Source organism: Sceloporus undulatus, chromosome 2 (genome assembly GCF_019175285.1).
Source record: "Sceloporus undulatus isolate JIND9_A2432 ecotype Alabama chromosome 2, SceUnd_v1.1, whole genome shotgun sequence".
NCBI lineage: Eukaryota > Metazoa > Chordata > Lepidosauria > Squamata > Phrynosomatidae > Sceloporus > Sceloporus undulatus.
In genome coordinates, this window is record NC_056523.1 from 228,657,423 (window position 1) to 228,668,835 (window position 11,413).

The 11,413-nt window shown below is 43.9% G+C and overlaps 1 long non-coding RNA gene across 1 annotated transcript in view; it reads right to left on the reverse strand.

Annotated features, from left to right (window-relative positions):
- LOC121920887 overlaps window positions 1–11,413 on the reverse strand; it is a 20,899-nt gene extending 9,486 nt beyond the window's left edge. Inside the window, exon 1 of the long non-coding RNA XR_006101786.1 lies at window positions 11,340–11,413. This is a non-coding gene — a long non-coding RNA (uncharacterized LOC121920887). The remainder of the gene's footprint in view (window positions 1–11,339) is intronic.

Below are 11,413 nucleotides of genomic sequence, written 5' to 3' on the forward strand. Positions count from 1 at the left end.
GGGAGGAGGAGAAAGGGGCCACTTGGCCCCTTTCTCCCTTGCTTCGCTGGGCGCAACCGTCTGAAAGCTGCGCCCAGCAACGCAAACCAGGAAAGAGCTCTGAAACGGAGCTCCTTCTTGCTCCGCGCAAAGGGCGCATTAAGCGCCCTCGCACGGAGCGATGGCATCACATCCGCGCTGCCTCGTTTGGAGGCGGCGCGTTCGTCATGCCATCATGGCGGCGGCCATGTGGAACGGCCGCCACCGTTTTGTGCGCGCGGAGCGCATATTAGGGTTAGGGGGTGCGGAAGCACCACCCCTTCCTAATCCTAGTACGTGCTCCGGGCGTACTTTAATGATGGTCTGTAACCCGCCACAATTTCTAAAAAGCAGCTGTATGTTAAACCCCAACTCCTCTGGGCCATTTTGAAGAGAAAGCATAACATCTCCAGATAATGCCACCTCTCTGACTAATGTACCCTTCCTCTCCAAATCTGCCAGACTTTGAATTGCTGAAGACTGTGCACTTCCTTCCCCTTCTCCAGACCGTTCCGTGATGGACTTGGAGACCAGTCTGTTCCTTTCATGCTATTTTTACTTTAATAACTTTCCAAGTGTGATTGCTGGGAGAGGGCAAAGCAATAAGACCTTTCCAAGACTGAGTGACATGCCAAATAAAACAGTTCATAGGACAGCAGGATGGAGTTCCTGGAACAGAAGCAAGAGCTGTGATTACTCAGTGGGAAGTAATCTTGAGACCATTATACACTTCTTCTTTTTTAAAAAAGTGTTCTCTTCCTTGCATGTTTTGTCTTAAGGGATGGAAGTGAACAGCACTATTTAAAACAGCAAACTGACTAACATCAAGTATTTATTTGCATTGCAAACATTACTTCTTACTCACTTGCCTGCTAGTAGTCCTCTCCATCATAAATGAGGATGTTTTTCTCTTTGCAATCTGTGCTTCAAAGCACACTGCAAAACTAATCCAGTTTGAGACTGCTTTAACTGTCCTGTCTTAGTGCTAAGGAATCCTAGGACTTGTAGATCTCTGTCAGAGAAGGCTCAATATCTCACAAAACTGCAGTTCCCAGAATTCCCTAGCATTGAGCCTGGGCCGTTAAAGCAACCTCAACTGGATGATTTCTGTAGTGTGTTTTGGCACTGTGTTGTCACCACCACCATCATCCTATTGTTCTTAACTCCATCAAGTTGACTTTGACTTATAGTGACCCTATGAATGAGAGACCTCCAAGTGATCCCTGTTATTATCATCCCTATTAAAATGTTGTATATTTAGGGCTTTGGCTTCTTTGAGTCACTCCACCTGCAATGCAGTCTTCCTCTTTTCCTGCTGCTTTCCACTTTGTTGAGCATTATCACCTTTTCTAATGAGCCATGTCTTCTCAGGATATGTTCAAAGCCAGATAGCCTCAGTTGAGGGAGAGATGAGGGTTGATTTGCTTTTTAGCAGTCAACAGTATCCATAGAAATCTTTTTTAGAACCACATTTGAAATGAGGTGATCTTCTTACTGTCAGATTTCTTCACTGCCCATCTTTCATAATCATATATAGAAATGGGAAAAAAACAATAGTATGGGTGATTGTGACTTTATAGCAATAGCAAGTACATTTCTATATCGCTTATCAGTGCATTTAAGCACATCCTAAGCAGTTTACAAAGTGTAAGCTAATTGCCCCCAACAAGCTGGGTACTCATTTTAGCAACCTCAGAAGGATGCAAGCCTGAGTCGAGCTTGAGTTCTGGCTGGTATTGAACTCGCAATCTTGTGGTTTGTGAGTGGGTGGTTGCAGTACAGGCATTTAACCACTGCGCCACCAGGGTTCATGTGCGCCACCAGGAGTGTGCTATTTAATTATGGTGCGTTACAGAGCTCCCAAGAAGGGCACTCTGCTGCTGCCGCCGGTTGCTATGTCTGGGAACCACAGCGGCCAAACCGTGCGGCTCCCGGGCGCAGCAAGAAAGAAGAGCCGAAATGGCGCTTCTTTCTGGGCCCTAGAAGTGGTGCCGAGAGGTGCTAGTTGCGCACTCGCAGCATCACTTCAGCCGTGCAACGTCCGGACACTATGCATCCGCGATGTCAAAATGGTGGCCCCCGTGTGGACGGGTGCTGCCATTTTGTACAGACTCAATCCGTATTAGGGTTGAGGGGTGTCTGGAAGGGACGCCCCCTTCTCAACCCTAACACGCCCCTTTCTAACCCTACTACACCCCTTCGGCACGTCTGTAACACGCCTATATGTCTTTATACTTGAAGCTCTTATCTACAATCAGCCCTCCATATCCACATATGTTTTTAAGCACAGATTCAAGCATCCATGGTTTGAAAATATTGCAAAATAACATAAATTCCAACAGCAAACCCTGATTTTGTCATTTTATATAAGGGACACCATTTTATTATGCCACTGTAGCAAAAAAGACTAGAACATCCATGAATTTTGGTATCCACACAAGGTCCTTGAACAAAACCCCAGCAGATACTAAGGGCCCTCTGTACTTCCTTCATGGCTGCCTTTCCAATTTTTTTTCCTACTTCTGATTTCCTGACTACAGTTTCCATTTTGAAGTCGAAGGCCTTCACGGCCAGCATCCATAGTTTTTTGTGGGTTTTTCAGGTGATGAGGCCGTGTTCTAGAAGAGTTTATTCCTGACGTTTCACCAGCAGCTGTGACTGGCATCTTCAGAGGATGTTGGCATGGAAGAGAGTGTGATATATATACTGTTGGTCAAGAGGAAGCAATTTACATGTTAATCTGGTAATTGTTCTGTTGCTGAATGACAGGACCATTAGACACCCTGAGGCCTTGCCATTCAACACACCTCCTCTTAACCAACAGTAGTATACATACCCCACTTTTCCATGTCAGCATTCTCTGAAGATGCCAGCCACAGCTGCTGGCGAAACATCAGGAATAAGCTCTTCTAGAACTTGGCCTCATAGCCCAAAAAAAAACCCACATAAAACTATACTTTCCACTGGGCATGAAAGTATAGATGATCTGAACTCATTAACATCCTTGTTAATAGCAATTCAACTCTACTCTCATTTTTTTTAAAGATCAGAACTGGAGAGCACCAAAAGCCTTTTTCTCTGGACCTTTCCACATTTGATTGTGTAATGTTACTGTGAGCATGCAGCTTCCTACTCAAGGCCAGGGCATCTTGAATGCTGGAGGTACAGAGTCTTCATAGAATCATAGGGCTGGAAAAGACCTCAAGGGCCATTCCAATCCAACCCCATTCTGCCATGCAGGAACACCTATCAAAGCACCCCCAACAGATGGCCATCCAGCCTCTGTTTAAAGACCTCCAAAGAAGGATACTCCACCACACCCCAAGGGAGCGTCTTCCACTTTCAAACAGCTCTGACCGTCAGGAAATTCCTCCTGAGATTTAGGTGGAATCTCTTTTCCTGTAGTTTGAATCCATTGCTTCTTGTTCTAGTCTCTGGAGCAGTGAAAAACAATCCTGTTCCCTTTTCAATATGACATCTCTTCTAATGTTTAAACACAGTTATCGTATCATCTTCAGCTGAGAACAGGCCAAGGAAACAGGTCCCTTCAACTGGTGTTAGATGTACGAAGCCTCTGATGGACACAGTTCTCTTCTTTAAAGTGCCACAGAACATTTTGCTTTATATACATACATGCATGAAGCACACCTTCTGGAACAGAACTTGCATTTTGTCACATCCTAAACTGACTACATTGCAACTTCAGGTGAGCATTATAGCCTTACATGAAGACATCCATACCAGTTACTGCACAATGTTATAATGTCTCAAGACCAGGGCTGCTGTGCAACCTAGAAAGGATTAAGGGCTCGACAAGACAATGGCCTCATGCAAGACACCAGGGTGCCGCTCCTAAAGTGATTGATGAAATCAATCTATTTGAAGATTAGTGGTGGGAAATTAAAAAGCAATTCCAGCAGCCAAAAAAAGAAAGACAAACATACTGAAAGGAAAAATCTGTTAGTCTTACGATTCCTTGAGAGCCAATGTGGCATAGTGCTTTGAGTGTTGGACTATGACTCTAGAGACCAGGGTTTGATTCCAAGCTTGGCCATTAAATCCATTGGGCAAATCAAAGTCTCTTAGCCTCAGGAGAAGGCAAAGGCAAATCTCCTCTGAATAAATCTTGCCAAGGAAACCCCATGATAGAGTCGCCTTAGCGTTACCATAAGTTGGAAACAACTTGAAGGCACACAATGCACACACACACACACACACACACACACACACAACACGTATTAACTTTTAAACTTTATAGCAACGCTGACAACTCAGAACTCTTCAATACAGCATCATCCATACATACATTACAGCATATTCATTGTCATATTTAAACAATTAAGATGTCATTCAGAATACTGGAATAACAACTCTCTGTGTAGTTGCTGAAAAATCAGTAACTTCTGATTGTGTGTGATTATTTCCAAACATGGATCACTTTCTTTTACATGCTACAGATGATGACAGAGAATCTAGAGGTGGTGTGGATGGAGCAAGAAGAGCACAGCTGTTGCCCTGCTACACCTGGAATATGATTGACGGTAGTCTTAGACTGTACTCCTTTTCAAGTATATGGCCTTAGGGTCACCATAAAATGGGAAACGACTTGAAGGCACACAACAGCAACAACACACTGTGTTGTATCTTGCAGAGCAACAGAGGAAAGGGGGGAAAGGAAGCTGCTGTACTTTTTGGTTCTTGCTGCTCTGCCCAGCTAAAGCAAAAGTGCCAAAATGATTCACATACAGTTACACACACACACACAGTCCATCAACTAGGTCCAAATAGTGTTTAGGCATACAGCACAAAGAAAGCAACCTTTCCACAGATTCCATGAAGTGACATCCAGAGCAAAAGGCTTCTCCCTGGAAGGACTCTTCTTACCTGGCTTCCTGGGGCCTGTAATGTTTCCAAAACTCTGGACTTCATTATACTCCCCCCTCTCTCTTTCTGGCAGAATTTCAGTCCATATTTTCCTGGGCGCAGGATTTGGCTCTTAGCTATTCTGGTATGAAAGAATTTCAGCTCTGCTCTCTCGTCATCCCTCCAGTTCTAGGAAACCACATGCTGGACAGAAAATGAATTGTCTAGCAAAATTTGATCAGGGCATTTGTGGCAGTTAAAACTTTCCAGAGCAGATGGGGCCAGGGGAGGATGGTTCTAGGAGTTATTCAGACAGTGAATAGAATTTGCCCAAAGCAATACTGAAGGCCTTCAAGGAGCTAGTGACAGTATTGTTAGTTTTTATATGGGGGTGGAGAAAAGATATCAGGGTCATTTCTGCTGGGTTGCTGGAGACCCCATCAATTGCCCAAGGTTGATAAACATTCACTTGATGGCTTCCTTGAATTAACAGAAAAATTGAGATGTGGATCACATTCCACCTCACATTCATGCAGTTCAGTCTTGTACCAAGACTGTACCAAGTCTTGGTACAAGTACCAAGGCATTCAATAATGGCAGAGATGGTGTATCTTTGGCCTTCTAGATGTTTGGGACTTTACCTCTTAGTACAGCCAACTGAGGAAGTTGCAGTCTCAGGGGTTATTCAGACACTGTAAGTAATCCCAGTAGAACATAGGTTGAACCTGTATTGTTTACATGAATTTCGAATGCATCCTATTAAGTTGGGAGAGGCAGCCAAAAAGCCCACAAAACACAAGACAATCAGTCGCAGTCCCCCCCCCCCCCCAGTTCTCCTAAAAGATGTGTATTGTCAGCAGTGTGAATAACCAATGATAGACCCGGAATAAACCAGGATAAAACTGCATTGTGAGATGTGGACAAAGGGCAGCTGATCTGGTACAATGCTGGCTTCCATAAATTCTACGGCCTATAGTTATAAAGGGAGCAGAACTACTGAATCAATTGAACTTACATAAATGTTGATTTACCAAGCTTCCACCAATTGAATAGGTCTACTCTAGTTGGAACTAACTATTGGATCTAGCCAGCAAATCTGTCCCAGGAGTGAGAGAAGTGAACAGCAAAGAATAAGGCCCCTTGTCTCAAAACCACCACCACGACCTAGTACACTCCACTGCATTCCAGTCTTGAACCCTTCCTTATCCAATTCCTCATAGACAGTTGAAGTAATAGGAGTGACATATAGAGAATGACTCATAGTCTAAAATTCCAGGACTGATGTGAAAATCTCACTTGGCTCGAAAAAATAATTGCATGTCCCATAACAGGCATGTAAGGGCAAAAAAAATTAAGCACAGAAGAGTGCACATAAACATTGGAATAATGCCATAAATGCAAAGAGATGGATTCCCTTGCAACATAAAGGGCATTGTAAAATGTCAATGCCACCCACCTAAACAAGAAATCTTTTAGCTCTCTGGATCAAGAAAGAAATGCGTACCCGTGAAAAAAGGAAACATTCCTAGGTGTCTGAGGGCAGCACAGACACATAGGACAAAGCAAGGAAGGCCATTGTGAGATAAGAGGAGGTATGCGCTGGTATGAACCTTCAAGTCACCTGCCAACTTATGGCAAGCCCCTGAATTTCACATGGTTTTCTTAGGCAAGGAGTACTCAGTGGTAGTTTTGCCAGATCCTTCTTCTGAAACAGCCTGCAGCACCTGGTAATCACTGGCAGTTTGCTATCCAAGTAATAACCAGGCACAGCCTTGCTTAGCTTCCAAGATCAGATGGGATCTGGTGCCTTTAAGGTATTTAGAGGGGCAAGATATTCTTTGGAGGCTCCGTGCTATGGGAATGCAGCAATCCTTCTAAACGTGATACTTCTCCGAAGCTGTGAAATGTAAAACATCACTTCAGTTCCCATCTATGATTTCCCAAAATTGAAAGATAAATACAAAATCAGGCAGTTTCCAAAAATGTTTGTATCTCTGCTTTCTCACAAATGTTTAAGATTATCGCATGAGGGTGGTTTTGCATTGCAATGTTTTCAATAACATTACAGAAACAGTTTTTTCCTGCATTACCTGCTAATTCGGGGATTGTCATTGGTCTTTGATGAACATGTGGACGCATGTCCACCAAGCCTCCACCCAGTGTGCATGCATGTTTTTCTTTAATTCTCCATCATCTCTCATGCATGAGATTAGAACCACACAATATACTATTTATAGATGGGAAATCAAAATCTCACTGATCAAATTATACATGTGCCCTTCTTTGGACTCAGAGAATGAAGAATGGAAGTAGCATCACATAATTGCTGAGGGGTGCAGAACCAGTGATTTGTGGGCCTGAGAAGATGTCTCGAGAGGTGGGCAAAGGTCCATGATGTGACAGACAGGCTGACAAGACTGGTCAAGCCTACTGACCAATACCAGTAGGAACCAGTAATACTGCAAGACATAGCCTTCAGAACATCAGAAGGGATTACGAGGCACTGGGTAGGAAGCTGGAAGAATTGGATGCACAAGTTGTCATCTCTTCTCTTTTGCCAGTTGAAGGTCATGGTCCAAGAAGGGAGAGGAAAATGGCAGATGTAAACAACTGGCTCTGCAGATGGTGCTGCTGAGAACAATTTGGATTCTTTGATCATGGGCTGCGGTTCCATGAGGGGGGACTTCTCGATGAGTTGTATCTCATGCCAGTTGACAGAAATGTTTTGCCAGCAGTCTCAAGAATTTGATCAGGAGGGCTTTAAACTGAGTTTAAAGCCCTGGTGGTGCAGTGGTTAAGTGCCTGTACTGCAGCCACTCACTCACAAACCATAAGGTTGTGAGTTCAATACCAGCAAAAGGGCTCAAGCTCGACTCAGGCTTGCATCCTTCCGAGGTCACTAAAATGAGTACCCAGATTGTTGGGGGCAATTAGCTTACACTTTGTAAACCGCTTAGGGAGTGCTTAAGTGCACTGATAAGTGGTATAGAAATGTACTTGCTATTGCTATTATGTGGGGGAGGGAGACAGTATTCTGGAAGGCAATAGGGCTGGCAAAAATAGCCAAACTGTCATAGAGGGAACAAGGCAAATAGTGCAAGGACCCAACAGTGGGAGGCAAAAAAAAAACCTTGCACAGGCAGCAAGTGGAGGAGGGGAGGGCATGGTCTTAGATGTCTCTACATTAATGCACAGAGTATGGGGAAGAAGCAAGATGAACTTGAACTCCTAGTACAACAAAGCCAATATAATAGACATCACTGAAACCTGGTTGGATGAGACTCATAATTGGAATGTAGGAATAGATGGGTATAACCTTTTTAAGAGACACAGGCCAAACAGGAAAGGAGGAGGAATATGCCAGACACCTTTACACCAGTGAAGAGATCCAGGACATCAATACTGGAAGCCAGGTGGAGAGCGTCTGGATAAAAATTAAAGGGAAGGGAAACAACAGGGATGTTATGGTGGGAGTCTACTACAGACCCCCAAGTCAGATGGAGGAATTGGATGATACCTTTCTAGAACAGATGACCACACAGTCAGAAAAGAGAGATGTAGTTGTGATGGGTGACTTCAACTATCCTGATGTTTCCTGGAAGTCAAACTCAGCCAAATCCTCAAGGTCTAGTAAATTCCTCACTTGCCTGGAAGACAATTTCATTGTCCAAAAGGTGGAAGAGGCAACAAGGGGATCAGCTATTTTAGATCTGATTCTAACCAACAAGGATGACTTGGGGCTCATTCACATTACAAAAAAAATCGGTTTTGAAACCGATTCAATCACGTGAAGTTCCTACTCACCCCGAATCTCACACAAGCGAATCCGGGGCTTGCACACCCGTTCCGTGGTAAATGGCCCCTAGCGCGGGTCTTTTGAAATCGGCGCAAATGCCGTTTCTTTTTAAAAACTCCGGGTCCTGGGAATGAGAACTTGGCCTCGATCACGATCGAGGCAAATTGAGGGAGGGATTTAGGTCAGAGGGTGGGCAAAGGGCAAGGCATTTCCTCCCCTCATCGGAGGGGAGGGGGAGGAGGAAAGAGCCCTGGGCAGAAGGGAGCAAGGGAAGGCATTCTTTAGGAGCCTCTTTTCCCTGCATCCCCTGCCCAAAGCCCTCTGTCGCTAGGCATTCCTTCCCTTGCAGGAGGATGAACGGAGCTCATGTCAGGCAAACCCCCCCCTTTTCAAATGCAAACAATTTCTATTCCAGAATGTATGTTTAATTTTTAACCATTTTTTTGAGCGCACCTGCGCATGGTTTATATGGCAGAATGTATGTTTAATTTATAACCATTTTTTTTTTAGCACACATGCGCACATGCGCATGGTTTCTATTCCAGAGGCAGATGGAGCCAGGCTTGCACTTGCAGAGGGAGAAGCTACAAATGTTGCAAACAATCAATGTTACATTTTTACCAATTTTTTTTGAGCAAATATGCGAATGATTTGTCTTCTTGAGCAGATACAGCAAGGGAAGCAAAGGGAAAGCTAATGTTGCTTTTAAAAGCATTAAAAAAAAGGCATGGCAATCCCATCCTTTGCCTGGGACAGGGGCAGATCTGACCCAAAAGCCCACAGGTTTATTAAAAAAGAGAGAGAGAGAGAGAGAGAGGCATCTCTCTCCCTGCTTCAGCCGCTGAAACCCCTGTGCCTGGCTCTTTAAAAAGGGAGGACACTTCCCCCGATGCCCTGCAAACGTCACCATGACGATAGCTTGATTGGCAGCGGCCAATCTACAGAATGCATTCGATTTCTGTCAAAATGCATTCGATTTCAATTTGTAGTGGGCACTTGCTAACGGAGCGATTCGGGGGAGGGGCATCCGGATCATCCCAGTTCCCTCCATGTCTTTTACCCCAGTATGAATGGGGCCTGTTCCCTCCATGTCTTTTATCCCAGTATGAATGGGGCCTTGGTTAATGGGGTGCAAGTGGTGGGATCCTTAGCTGGAAGTGACCATGTTCTCCTGGAGTTTGTTATACAATGGAAAGGAGAAACCAGGCAGTCAGACACATATTCTAGATTTTAGGAGAGCTGACTTCAATAAATTTAGAGTGTGTAGAGTGGTTAAAATTCAGAATTTTACTTATGCTCAGAAGTTAAAAGTTATAGCGCTAAAATGAGAACAAAGTTTGTTATTCAGGTCATGTCAAATTCTCTGCTTTGGAATGTAAACAATTTGGAAATGGCTCCATATTTTAAGTTGCTAACCCAAATAAAAGGAAATACTGCATAGACAGTTTGGGGACTTTGAAACAAAATATATAGATAAGTTTGACTGATGGATACCCCATGAGGGGTAGTGACATAGGTGTAATATGTGACTATCCAATGAATGTACAGGGGTGTAAATGTTTAATTCAGTGTAACCAATGAAATGTGATTTCTAGTTTTCTATGTTCAAAACGCTATAAAAACTGGGTCCACATTGAATTCAGAGTCCCAGAATCTGGAATATGAATTTCCTTTGGGAACAATGCTGCAGCTAAGGTGCGGTACAAGCCTCTCAAAAAGGGTGGCCTGCTGGCGCCTGTTTTTCCGCCAGAGGGAAGCCTTAGCCGCCAAATGGCGAGGCTTCCTGCCGGTAGAAAAAGAACCCACAAAAAGTGGGTTCTGTCTAAAAGAATTCTAAGTACCTCATGAAACTGCAAATCTCTGAATTCAGTAAGTGGAATCAAAGTGCTATTACCTACAGGATCGCCTCCTCCTATATAATCCCCCCTGTACACTCGGGTCCTCTGGAGGACATTTACTCCATTCAGTCAGGACTAGGCTGGCAAATGTCAGCCAGAGGACATTTTCTTCAGCCACCCTGGGTCTGTGGAATGACCTGCTGGAAGAGATTTGACAGCTGAATACACGATGCTGCAGCCTTTTTCGAAAGCTCACGGCAAACGAGTCTCGAAGAGAAACGACAATGCAGAAAGAACCACAACCCAGAAACATCACCCAAAGAGACTTTCCGTTGTGCTTTCTGCAACCGGACCTGTTTGTCCCGGATTGGCCTTTTTAGTCACCAACAAAGCGCGGGATGAGTCCTTCCTGAATCTTCGTTTGCGAAGCAAAGCCAGAGAGAGACACTGTCCCGGTTTAAAAGAGCATTAAATTGTGGATTTTAAATGATGAATTTTAAATGTGGATTGTTTTAATATGTGTACATTTTATTTGTCCTTTTAAATCAATGTGTGTTTTAATGGGTGTGTTTTAAGTGATGTTGTTTGTCTGTTCATTGTTGTTACTCCCTGCCTTGATCCAAGAGGGTAAGAAACAATACTAATATACTACTAATAAATATCACCATCATCTTCATGTAGCGTGAAAAGATCCCAACGATTTACTACTCCACATCCATCAGTGCAGCTGATTTTAACCTCACAGAGTCCAGACATTCTGTGTTGTTGTTTTTTAAACAAAGACACGGATCAAAAAAAGTTCCTCTAAGAGAAATTATACTCACCGCTGTGTCATTTTCAAAGTGCTATCCGCTCACATTCTCTGTTTAGGATTCCTGGGGAGAGGAAAGTTCCTGTA